General features: G+C 41.9%; 1 long non-coding RNA gene and 1 pseudogene across 1 annotated transcript; both read right to left on the bottom strand.

The window, feature by feature from the left end:
- Nucleotides 1-271, bottom strand: part of LOC106752242 — a 3,374-nt pseudogene extending 3,103 nt beyond the window's left edge.
- A 7,563-nt stretch (nucleotides 272-7,834) lies between these two features.
- LOC106752238 lies at nucleotides 7,835-8,701 on the bottom strand. Its single transcript, XR_001375133.1, has 3 exons — nucleotides 8,228-8,701; nucleotides 8,012-8,130; nucleotides 7,835-7,922 (listed from the first exon to the last, which is right to left on the bottom strand). It is a non-coding gene; the product is annotated as an uncharacterized LOC106752238 (long non-coding RNA).
- Between the last annotated feature and the right edge of the window lie 5,268 nt (nucleotides 8,702-13,969).

Raw genomic sequence — 13,969 nt, 5'->3', positions numbered from 1 at the left:
AGAGAGAGAGGGTAGGGAGGGAGGGAGGGAAGAGAGAAAGAGAAAATCCAGCGAAGAGGTCCCAAGGAGTCCAAACGATACGGTTCCACACGGAGGACAGTGGGAAGGAAGGAAGAGAGGAAGGAAAGAGAAAGGAGAAAGGGAAGGGAGGGAGGAAGTGGGAAGGTGAAGCTGCGGGGAGAAACGAAAGCGTGGACGCTACTCACCATGAATGCCCTCATGGTTGCTGCTGTTCCTTGATTTGAGGACTGATGCTCCGTGGATGTCTTGAAGCCCCCTTTTATACGGGCCAGCCTGGGCCCCACTCGAGCCTCGACCCATCACCTATGAGATGCGACGGAGCTATTGCAAATCTCTCTCCCTCTCTCTCCCTCTGCCGCGCGGGGTCTCTCGGGTGCTTCTTACGTGCGAGTGTACGCGCGAGCGTCCATCGCGCGCGCGCGCGCGCGTACTCGCGGCGAGAATTTGTCTCTGTACTTTCCTCGAAATCCAACGATTCGATTCGGGATCGGTTACAGTAATCCGTCGCGTCAGTCACGTAACGAGGATATCCAGCGTGACAAACGAGCGTGAGAAATGTGTGCCGAGGATACGTTACGTGCGTGTACCGCGCGCAGGATTAATCCCCTACGCGCGGTATTATCTCTTAAACGCGTGTCCCACGCGGCTATTCCGCCGACGAACGCGCGCACCTGGTGATCTGCAATTCGCGCGACGGCATTCGATCGGGCCTTGATGATCCCGCGTCCTCCGATCCTCTGCGAGAGATACCAGAGGAATCACAACTGCGCGTACACGCACGTTCGTTAATTTGCCAGTGCTACACGGAGGAAGAGGTTTCTTTAGATTTAGTATTTCTATTTACTTGACTAAAATGCGTTTCATTGAAACCACATACATTTACACGGATTATTATTTGTTCGGGTAAATATGTTATTGTCTCATTCGAGGAAACTCTGTTATTTAGGGGAAAGAACGCGATTATTTTAAATAATATCTTTTAACCGAATGAAATATTATTTGGTTACGATAAATATGTAAGGTGAAACGAATAATCTCTTTGTAAGAAAATTATCTTTCGTTTATTTTCGTTGAAGTGTCTAATATAGTCGTACTTATTAATCGGAACATTAGTTTGTTTGGATGCAATAAAATGGATTAAATTTGAAGAAAGTCTTCAGCCTTTTCTCAGTGTACTCAACGTCATAAGATCGCGAGTGAAATTCTCATCCCGGACTCGCAAGTTCCGGATTCCGCGGTACGCGAACTTAACTAAGCCGGCAGACGTTTGACAAAAGATACTTCCGAAATATGAAGCTCGCGTTATATAATAAAATGCAGTCCCACGAGCATTTGAATAGACTCTGTCGACGACTGCCGCATTTCATAAGTCCGTTAACGACGAATTTTAACGACGTCGCGCGGCCATTATGGAACTTTCGCATGGGGAACGTAACATTTAGTAGACGCTTAAGGAGAGATTATTTACGGGCGAAATGCGATCTGTTAGGATTATAGCGTACTTATCTCCGTTGAAAAATTTCAGTCCTTTGCCTGCAACTTCGCGCACACGTGTCCGCCACCCACGAATGAGTGTCGCTTTCCTTTAATTTCGAATTCGGACAGACGAGATTAAATCGATGACTCGTCATCGAGCTGGGTATACGCTGAGTACTTATACGTCTACGGTACAACAGGAACAGAAACTTTGAAATAAAAATGTTGAAATAAAAATATCTACGTACAGAAAAAGATTTCTTTGGAATTAATAAAATTGCTTTAATTGAAACAAATTTGTCTTTTGGAATGGAGCAAAGAAAGGAATGATTGATTCAACAAACAAGATTGTTTAGTTTCTCAAACAATAAATATCTTTACGTCAAATAATATATTTCTTTCGTATTTTCTCATCCAAAAATTATAATGGTTGCCACAAGCAATAAATTATTTGAAAGAAATAACACTGTGTTAGGAAAATGTTAAAAAACTTTGTTCTATTTCAGTGGGATAATATTTAATATATAATTAAATAAATCTTTTTTTATTGGAAACGAAATATTATTTCCTCTAAATAATACTGTTTTTCTTTTTCGAACAATATAACTTATTTTAGTGAAACAATACAACTTTTTCAAGCAAAATGATACTTGATATTAAATTATGTCATTTGTATTAAACAAGTCCAAGTCAAACAAACACGTACATGGAGAAAATATTGTAAAAATCATCAAAAAGTTTTGTAACGTACCGTACTGGAATCGGTACCGCACTGGAATTAGTATAACTAAAATCATAATATATATTTCGCAATCTTTAACGATATACTCAATTATATACATAATTAATGAGTACAATGCACATAATGATTTCAGTCATAATTCCGGTATGGTCTAACATTATAAAATTTTGTAGTACTTTTTATTACATTTCCTCCATGTATATTAAATCTAAATAAATATTTTTTTCTGTGTATCGTTTTTTTTTATAAACGTTGCTAGAGAAACCGTCTTTTTGTACATACATACATACATTCTCTCTCTCCCTCTCTCCCTCCCTCCCTCCAACGCGACTCACTTTATCCTATACGTTAAAACACTCAGATAAAGAGATTATAAATACATAGGTAGGCTCGAGCCGCTCGTTGTTAAGCCGCATTTCCTCGTTTGGAAAAAACGATGCCGCGGGGTAGACTGGAACGCGAGAGTCGGGTCGGAAGCCGCGGAATTGCGGGGGACATTAATAAGTGGAATATTAAACGTCGGGTTATCCAATCCTGTGGGAATAATCGACTCGGCTTTGTTCGGTCGCATATTGGCATATTGCAGTGCGTGTACTGCGCGTGCATCTTGAAGAAGAGTCGTCCCGAACGGCGCGTTATAGAAAGTATAACCGGCACGCGCGTTTAACGGCTACCTGGGACGCGCACGAAACGCACGGCCGGGCCAATTTTATTCGATTATTATGTTGCGTTACGTGTCGTTAATAGCCGCTTAAAAGATTCCTTAGTGGCCCATAAGAAAAAAAGAGACGTCCGTCCGCACGTCGCGTCATTTTCGGGGCTAAATTGACGCGGGAAGAGAATATTACCTCGTTACAAGTGCGAGAGAACATCGCCTCGCGTATAAACGTTCTCGCAACGCGACATTCTCCTTCATTTTTTTGCGCTTCAAATCAATCCCGATTCCTCCTAATTTTGCAACCGTCCACAAAGAGCGGATGAGAACGTGAAAATACGTTTTTTTGCGCGTCGTCATCGCACGTACTTCGACCCACGTATCTTGCGACACGCGCAGAGCTACGGGCTAAAAGCCATTCCGAAATTCAATATGCTAATTGCACGTCTCGTGATTGATCGCCGTGAAAATTCGCCGAGCTTCGAAGCGGGAGGACTCTCTCGTCATCGTGTAGACACCACACAGGTAAACGCTCCTTAAACACGTCTCCTTAATCTCACTTTTCTTTTTTTTTAACCGTGAGCTTTTCGCGATTGACTAAGTAATTCACGGTAAGCAAATGCTTCCCGCCAGCCGGAGGCTGGAAACAATGGAATTGGCCGCTTCCGCGACGCGAGGTAACAAGGAACGGGCAGGAAGAGAAAAGAACTTGAAGAATTTCGGCTCGCCGCCTTCCTCGGAAGCATCCTCTCGCGTTCGCAAGTGCATCGACGAAGCAGGAAAATGGGTAAAAAGACAGAGAGAAAGAGAGAGAGAGAAAGAGAGAAAGTATAATTTATTATACGCTTTGAGATTCAATTCTCTTAAACGTATTTAAAAAAATATATAATTTCATTTGATAATTGCTTTGTGAATATTAGTAGATAATAATACATGTATGCTGAGTAATTACTTTATAAGGAGTAAACCTTGAAATAAAGGTACGTTAGTAATTATAATTATAATTAAGACATATAAGAGAAAAAATAAAAGAGAAAATGCAAACTCACGACTAATATCAGTCGGAATATCAGAGAGAGAGAGAGAGAGAGATAGCTTTTATCGAGTTTAATACATAATGAATAATATAGAGCAAATTTTACATTAAAGCTATGCCTATAGAGAGATTGTTGTTAAAGTGAGTAGATGTAGATTACAAAATACATAAGTATGCGACTACTCGAAATATAAACGTAGATATGAATATATATGTAACCGCGTCAATACCAGGTTATATATGAACATGATAATATACGGGTAATGTCAGAGAGAGAGTCAAATATACACGCTACCGACTTGAACATACCTAGACAGCTTCACCAAAACAAGCAGATGATGAAACAAGCAAATATGAAGAAAGAAAGAGAGAAAGATAGAGAGAGAGAGAGAACTAAATTCAAATGCAGAAAGAGAGAAAGAGAAAGATAGAGATAAAAACTAAAATTCAAATTCAGAGAAAGAGAGAGAGAAAGAGAGAAAGAGAGAGAGAGAGTCAGACAAAACCTAAATTCAAATTCAGAGAGAGGGAAAAAGAGAGAGAAAGAGAGAGAGAGAGAGAGAGAGAGGGAAAAGGAGAGAGAGAGAGAGAGAGAGTCAGAAGGCCGAGACAGCAGCCACTCTGTCTAATACTAAAGCGACTGACGCCAGAGAGAGAGAGAGAGAGAAAGAGCAGATGGAGACATTTTCCTTTCTTCACCTATGAAAAACTTTACAGCTATGGAAAATCGCATGGAATTTTGAAAATTCCTCAACGAGCGTGCGCGTTCTTCCATCGCAACGGGAGGTACGTGCAAGGTACGAATGTTGCCCAGGACAAAAGTAGATCACGAGTAAAACGAGTTCTCCGGTTCGGGCGCGCACCAATGCGAACGAAAAGTTTAACCTTGCTAGGTGACGGTATCCCCTGCTCTTTCACGCAAGTACGTGCCTCGGACTACACGCGTGCGCGTGTCTGAGTAGACGTAGATGAAAGGAGGCTACGATTTCGAGAGGGAACGGCAGGTGATATAATAACGAAACCGATACGAGAGCGCGTAGGACCTACATGGAGCTGCGGAACGCTCTCATGTTCGAGTTCAAGTTCAAACTTCCGAGAGAAATCCGGTAGAAGTGTCGTCGTGTAAAATCGCCGGAAAAAAAGGCCCGATCACACAGATTCGGTCACCGCGGCGCGGCGCGATTATTCTTACCCACGGTTTCGTTTCGCTCATAAATTATTAATATCGGCCGAAAGTTTAGTCCGGCCGTGCGAACTCCGAAGGTCTGAGAGCAGCGGATCATTAGCATTGAACTTGACCAAGATCGAACTCGTTCGGAGTTCGCATCGCCACGCGACTCGATTACCTCCGCCTGTGCGATAATTGTGCATTAAATTAATTTCACGACGGTCTTTGGAAACAGGTTGCAGCGAGAACGAAGTGAGACGTGTAGTCGACCTGTCGCGTAAACCCGCGACGAGAGAGAGAGAGAGCTTTTTTTTTCCCGATCACGTCGCGCGCGAGGAAACTGACGCGAATTTCTAACAGATACTTGTTAACGACCGAAGACGTCTCTTACGTGGATATTTTCGACGGGAGAATCTAATGTTCGACCAGCACGGCGAATTATCCTCGCGGCCTTCGTTGCGAAACCGAAAGTCTCTCTTCCTTCTCCGCGTGGAAACCTGCCAGCGGTATCTCCGCCGCCGTGAGAGCGAGAAGGAGAGAGAGAGAGAAAGAAAAAGAGAGGGTGATCAAGGGAGGTAAGGAGAAAGAGGGAGGGAGGGACCTCGAAATCCATTTGACCCGAATATCCGACGGAGGAGCTTCTCTCTCTCGTTTATTTTTCTCCTTCCTTTGCTCTTCTTGAATCGGGAGGAATTAAACTTTCCCACCGGAGGAAGCGGCAGCAGCAACGGCAGCGAATCTGCCCTTTGTTTGCCAATTCCGGTTCGTCGTTTCTCATCGTCTTCTTCTCTTCGGTGCAGTCCCTGCGGATCCAGGTCCTCGTCGATCGCTCGAGATCACCCGATCGGCCGTAGCGGGGCATCGAGGCCGAGGACGAACATGGGAGAGAGTCGCCGATTCTCGAGTAACATGCTTTGGAGAACGTGAACCTGCGCAAAAAGAAAGATCTTGGGTGATACGATGACTAATCGTGTTAATTGGATGATCGTGTAATACACGGACGGATAAAAGCATGGCCCGGGTGAAAACTCGATGAGACGAGAAGTGATATCTCCGTTACTGCGACTGAGGACACTCCTGTGAACGTTCAGCTGTATTTGACACGTTGAACGTCAGAACTGAGAGAATAATATACGGCCGATCATTCGTAGGAGTTGGGCATACTTGATATTTGTTTCTGCTCATATTGCAAAGTTTGGGCTTATGAATGGTGAATTTCCACTGTTTGGTTATTCAAGTAACGGGTTTATATAGGTTTGGTATCGTTAAGCGGAGTCCACAATGAGAATTTAATACGTAAGACTTTTAAGAAATTGACCAATCATAGTCGAATTATAGAAGAAATGTTAATTATGATCGGTCAATTTCTTAAATATTACGCCTTAAATTCTCATTGTAGACCCGGCTTTATAAATTAAGCCTTTCTTTATAAGTTAATTTTATATATAAGTCAAAGTGAAATTCAATCCACCCATCTCTCTGGAAATATGATGGAGCAGATGGCTCTGTCTACTCTAAAATATATAATCTAGCTACTGTATGCCCACCACCGTTAGCATTTAAAAATGACGTAGCAAATGAAAATTGAGAGTGCGTGATTCCATAAAAATCTGAAAAGACGCAAAGTGAGCGGTTACATCACTGCCTAGGCAACTAGTTATGATTTTTCTTCTCGTAACTGTAATTTCTTTTGTTAACCATTAGCTAACTTATTTATCTGGCTATTATCTAGCCTCCAGGAGAAATGAGCATTACATTACCGGCTAATAACGCATTACATACAAATGTATTATCTTGTGGCTAGACATTCACAAGGCTCAATTTCTGCTAGGGCATTCTCTCGTCATTTTGACATAATCATGATTTTCTGTTCCTACACAGGACGTTCCTTTCAAATAATTTATTGCTTGCAACCATTGTAATGTTCGAGTGAAAATATAAAAGAAATATGTTATTTGACATAAAAATATTTATTGTGTTGGAGAAACCAAACAAGCCTGTTTGTTGAATCAAACATTCATTTGTTCCATTTCGAAAGACAAATTTGTCTCAATTAAAGAAACATTATTAAATCTAAGGAAATCTTTTCCTCTGTGTAAACAAGAAACATTAAACCAATTTTATGGAACATTGAATGTTAACATTGAATTGTATGGAACAGATTTCATGTAGATTTTATAGACATTTTGATATAATATTTTATAAATGTTAAACTATTACCTGACGTATTTGCATAATGCACCCAATTGCCTTGCTTGTAAATCATTCCCATGGATTTCAATCGTATGGAAACTGCTTGTTGCGTAACTCCCAATGATTCTGCAAGCTCCTCTTGCGTTTGACTCAGATCTTCATCGAGTAATGCCTCCAATTCTTTGTCTTCGAATTTTTTTGGCTGTCCAGAGCGAGGCTTGTCTTTAACGCTGAAATCACCATTCTTGAAACGTCGAAACCATTCCCTACATGATTTATCAGTTGGAGCATTGTCGTCATAAACTTCTACAAGCATTCGATGCGCTTCAGCTGCACTTTTCTTCCAATTAAAGCAGAAAATTAAAATCTCCCGCAAATGCTCCTTAGTTAACACAAAATTTGACATATTCAGCACAGTAAAAAACAGGGGTTTTGCATGAAACTCAAAGCGATATAAACTGAATATTATTGACAGACGTCTAACCTCTCTGAAACCACCGAAATCATCTGTCACTATGAAACATTCATAAATAGCCAGAGCCATCTTTTGAGAACGGACCGAACTAATTTGTACTCCCAATGTATTTTCGATTTCTGCGAAAGAAGTGAATCGGTGACCCGCCAAATATTCCTAAACATTAAAATTATAATGAATAAAAACAAAATGATTCAACAGATTAATCAAAGTATTGTTCATCGCCGGCTACTACTTTTTCCCACCTCTCAGGCAATTTTCGAATTACATCTCGAAAAAATGTCTCGTCTTTTGAGGCGATCCAAGTTAGGAGCCAATTTTCGATTTCTGCGAAAGAAGTGAACCGATCACCCGCCAAATATTCCTAAACATGAAAATTATAATGAATAGAAATATCATTGATAACGTTTGAGTCAAATATTGTTAACAATGATGTTTACACAACATCAAGAACTACATACTTGAAAACGTTACATGTCACAAAATATCATTGCGACAACGTCGTGCAGTGATAATTTCTCGCTTATACCGAGTGGGACGGTCGGTAAACGACAGCCATTCGATTATAATCGACGCAGTTGTTCGAAGCGCGTGCGTGCACACGCTTCTCCTCTCTCGTTAAGACAATCAATTCGCCGCGCGACACGTATATGCAAAATTTATGGAAATCGGGCGGTGGGTGTTTTCGGCGCGGCCGCAAAACCGGCAGCGTCGGGATGCAAGCGTGACGCAATTTGCGTTATATCGCGGACAAATTAGAGACATGCCCCCGGGACGCGTGCATGTCGCGTTTGTCGCGCGAAAACACGTGAAACGCGCTGCTCGTGTTCCTCTTTCCGTGACGGTTGCGCAACGGAACAAGTATATACATACGTAACTTTGCACCACATATTTTATGCTTTGCGCGTGCGTCTCTCTCTCTCTCTCTCTCTCTCTTTTCCCCCCTTTTTCCCTCTTCCCCCGGGCGTATGATAATGGCAGGGCATTTTCCATAAATTCCATGCCGCACGTACGGAGGCAAAACGCTATATAAACCGCCTCTCTCAATGGTAGTCGCACACTCGAGGCAGTGAAATCTCTCGAGATCGGCGGGATAGAGCGTCGTCCGCTTTAGAAACAATATATGTTCGTGTGCACCTTCAGTCGAGCGCGCGCGCGCTCGCGCAAAAGCAAAGGTAACTGGTACTTTGCGTAACGAACGAATCAGCGCCGAATGAATATGACGTAACACACAGCGGATTAATATGGGAATCGACAGCTCGAGCTTCCCCCCCGAGATCGCGAGCGACCGTTCTAAACTGATATTACCGGCCACAATCGGCGGCGAACGGGATTTTTCTCGCGTCTCTCCCCTTCTGCGCGCGCGCGGCGCGGATATAAATTAACATTGCGCAATGTTTATTGCGCGAGACGCTAATCACGAGCGCTAAGGAGCCGTCGATGCAGGGGAGCTCTCTCTCTCTCCCCCCCCCCCCCNCCCCCCCCTCTCTCTCTCGTCTATCTCGGAGTTGGCGACGGTAAAAACGAAACAAGGTGAAGCCTGGCCGCTCGCTCGATCGCGCCGATTGAACTCGCTGTGTAACCTCCACGTTCCCGCGCGTTCCATTCGTTCGATATCGGCGATATCGGCGCAGGCAATCGGCGAAGGCTGCTTTTGGTCCCCGGCCGGCTGGTGGACGAACAGTCTCGACTTGATTACGTGAAATAATAGCGAGTATCCCTCGCAAGAGAGACAGAGAGAGAGAGAGAGATACGGCGGCTGAGATAAACGTGACGCGCGCGACATCTGACAAATGAGTTATGTGCAAATAACGCGCTTCTCGCGCAAGACTCGCGCGGCGAACTTTCCTCCGCCTCTGAATGCGAGCGTCGCTCCGCGACGAGGAGACCGGATTACGCGAAACGATCTTTCGTGCGATCACTCGTGGCTTCGCTCGTCGAGACAGATCGCTCTATTCACCTGTCCCGAGCAGAAAATATCTGATCGGTTTGAACAAAAGACTAATAGCTACCCAGGCAGGAGAAAAAATTACGTAATGACGACAAAATGACAGTGAGATGTTAAAAGGTCATTTTTTAATCATGACAGAAGATTTATAAAATTATGGTTTTGAAATTTATTTTGAGATTTAATTCTTTCCGAATAGACCGTTCAATATGTTTAAGTTACACCTGTTAGTAACTATATACAAAATTGTTCGAGTAAACAATATTCTATTTATTGTAATTACAAATAATTTTGTTGTTATATAATTAATAAAATTACAAATTATAATTATTATACTCTAAATATAACTGAAACTTCTTTTGCAATAAAAATTTATTTGTGAGGAATAGTTGCGTATTTTTATTCATACAGCACACTTTGCCCGACAGATATCATTTTGAGATATCGCAATAATCATAGGATATCTTAAACGACGTCTAAAACGTTGTTACAATAATATTTTATAACATATATAATGTTTTCACATATGTAGTTCTTAATGTTATATACAAAGTCAATATTAACAATATTTGACTTAGACGTTAAAAATAATATTCCTATGATTTTGATATTTAGGCATATTATATTATATCAAGTAACAATTTAAAAATATTTATAAAATATTATGTTAAAATGTTTATAAAATCAACGTTTCAAAAGATTGATTTAACGTTTTCTTGCTGCGATTCATTTTATAGTCTGTCTAATAAGAACGTGACCGACATAATTTTTCAGCTATTTATTATAAGAAAAATAAAAAAGTAATATATGTAGCACTCGATTTGTACTATAACGCTTTTATATCAACAAGTCGTCGTTGAGCGTCAGGTGCTGTTCGTATTCTAAAGGTTAACGGATGCCACATTAGTTTTGGCATTGAGAAAACTCAAGCATAGAATTTTGCACATATATATAAATGTAAAACATTATTGTAATGTTATATCAAATTTCTTTTAGAAAAAAAAAGGAAAAAAAATAAGCCTCCTCGACGTGGAATCGAACCACGGTCTCCCGCTTAAAGTAAAGCAACGGCGTACTTGCCACTATACTATCGAGGACATCTCGAGAGCTCATTCTAGATTTGTGGTATACCTGTTGCCTGCTGGTATACGTTCGATTGTTCAATAAGAAATTATCCCTAGACATGATAGATTTGCTACAACAATAAGAAAGATAAAAAATATAATAATTGCGTTAATATCAAGTGAGATATAAATTTGTGAATGTTAATTTGTGCAAAAATTGCTACATTTGAAATTTGCATTAAAATTTTCATTAAAATTAATATTTGAAAATATTAATATCCAATAATTAATATAAAATATTTGTATCTTGATATTAACACATATATGTTATTTTTGAGCTTTCTTATTATTGCAACAATATCTATCATGTTTCAGAATACTTTCTTCTTAATCAACAAAGTATATACTAGTATGTTATTAGTATACCACAAACATAGAAAGCATTCTCGAGATGTCCTCGATGGTATAGTGGCAAGTACACCAGCTTTGATTCAAGCTTGGAGACCGTGGTTCGATTCCACGTCGAGGAAATTTTTTTTTCTTTTTTTTTATAAAAAAAACTTGACATAATATTACAATAATATTTTACATTTATATATATGTGTATGGTAGAACTTTAAGTTTGAGTTTTCTCATATATCAAAGTTAATGTGGCTCGTATTTTAGCAACAGAACCCGCTGACAGGCAATTCGAGCAAATTGGCAGCAGAAATCGCGCAGAGCTTGTGCTGGGCCAAACTGCGTGAAGAGAAAAAGCTTTCTTCGGATTTAGTATTTCTATTTATGATCAAATTGGGTGCAACAAAATTTATTAAATGGAAGAAGAGGATGCTTTGCGGATCGTTCGATTGCGTGGCATTCGCGGCAGGCGGTCTCTCTCTCTCTCTCGTTCGCTCTGTCCGCTCTGATCGCAAAGAAGGACCGGCTCCTTTCTACCTTCGAGCGGTCGACGTGGCGTCACACTCGGGACGTCCGGTCGAATCACGGGATCAAGTGAATCGAGATATGATTTTCCCATTCACTTCTGCGTGCCTCACGCAGTTAATTATATGCCCGTTTCGCTCTTACTCTCGGTCCACGTCCGTCTCGCCTGGCATGAGCGCGAGGACACCGTCGCCGTTCTTGATTAGCTTGCACTCTCTGTTCCCCCGACTTTCGGTCCCACCTGTCGCCCATCTCTTTCTGTACGAACGTTTCGCACGTTGATATCGATACGGGGATGCGTCTTCGTACGTAACGAACGAAGCCTCTCCATTTCTCCCTCTCTCTCTCTCTCTCTCTTTCACACATACACGCTCTCACCCTCGAGCATTCCTCTCATCCGATCCGACGTCGATTTCCGCGTGGATAATCGTTCTGTAATTATAATCCCACACAGGCTACAATAGGATATGCCGGGTAAAACGGGTATTCTTTACACTTTCACCTCTGTTTCCAATACCGTTGTCGTTGGAGCGCGTGAACGAACTCGCCGCTCGGACAGCTCGTCCACTTCGCCGAGAGTTCGTCGAGAGATCTCGCCGGAGGCTCTCGACTTTTCCGGCCGATTATATGGATACGCATTACACGCGTTTCACATAAACTTTGCCCGATCGTTTTGTTGTAATACGCTCTGAAGCTCGGTCCACAATGTGCTCTTTGCGTCTTGTTTCTTGCCCTCTCTCTCTCTCTCTCTCTCTATCTTTTCCACAAGTAAATGGAAGCTCTTACGAAAGAAAGTTAGAGAGCAAAAAACAAGACGCAAAAGCACTTAACACCGACGATCGTCACGACGAAAATCGCCCGTCCCACCGGATGTACGTTCTCCGGAAGTTCCGGACGAGTTTCTTGGCGAGATAGAAACGGTCCCACTTCTTGGGAAGCCCGATATCGCGCAGCAGACAGTGTCGATTAATCGGTGCAATCATCGCGTAATTCTCGTCTCTGCTGATGTAATTGTACGCTGAAACGGCTGGAGTGTAATTCGTCCTTTAATGAGCGAGGCAATTGACGCGATGCCGCCGACTCTGTGCGTTGCCAATCACATCAGTATCAGAGATGCCAGAAATGTGCTATTTCTTTTTTAACGCCTATGACATAACGTTTCTATATAAGGCAAATTAGAGTTTTACCACACATTTTCTAACAACCGGTTTGTTTCTAACAACCGGTTCTTCCCGACCAATCTCTTGGAATCGATTTTTCCTCGGCGAAAGCGTGCTGGAGGAACAAAGCGCCGGTGTGTGATACATTTATGTATAAAATACACGTACAGACAAGAAGGTGGGATCTCGCGGGAAACAGTTGTGTAACAATGTCGATATACGCCAAAGCAAGCCTGGTAGATAGATAAATAAACCATAAGAGAACACGGTGCTGAAGCATTATGTACTTTCCAGGAAGTATCCGAGGCGGAAGGGGTTCCTGCGGTCGCCGGGGTCAGGAAAATCGATATATGCGCTCGGCACTAGAAGCTGCTGGCTGCTGCATTGCGACTCCGCATCTTCGTTCCGGTACAAGCGACTGCACAATTTCTTCCGATGCGAAGGTGCCTTCTACTCCAGTCACTTAGTCACATCTCTCTCTCTCTCTCTCTGTATTAATTCTACCGGTTAAGTTCTTCAATTCTCCCTCGTCTTGATTAAATATTACGCAGATACATAATATATAAAGGAGATATGAGAAATGAAAAGACGATTTGTGTGGAATAATCCAAGTAAACAAAAAATCATTAACACGTTATTATACAAAGATATCTTGTAACATGTGCCATTTTCAAACATGTAGTTCTTAATGTTGTGTATCTAATGCCATTGTTAATTTCTTTTTCGAACATGCCTGTACATGCAGCTTTCGTATCAGGTTGAATATTATATTTGCATTATAGATAATGTGCAAACGCATTCGGAGAACATAGAGACGGGTTTTTTCGGAAAGATTTCTAAACTCGCGCGCTGAATGAAATTACAGAATCTCTGTGCAGTTATCTTTGATCTCCCGTGGATGATGCAAGGACGGCGAGTGGCACCGGGAAGTAAGGAAGAGATTCATCAATAATAGGCGAACCGACGAACGACGACGAGTACCGAAGACCTGTGGGAAGCGCGGTGCCAAGCATCATTGGCACTATAAGGAGGAATGCTTCTATAGCCGAAGAAAGTTAAGAATTTTCACCTCCTAGAGAAAGCACACCGCATGACGCATGTAGATAT

This window comes from Dinoponera quadriceps, unplaced genomic scaffold, assembly GCF_001313825.1.
Source record: "Dinoponera quadriceps isolate SergipeBrazil2010 unplaced genomic scaffold, ASM131382v1 scaffold479, whole genome shotgun sequence".
Taxonomy (NCBI): Eukaryota; Metazoa; Arthropoda; class Insecta; order Hymenoptera; family Formicidae; genus Dinoponera; species Dinoponera quadriceps.
This window is presented reverse-complemented; position numbering and strand designations above follow the sequence as displayed.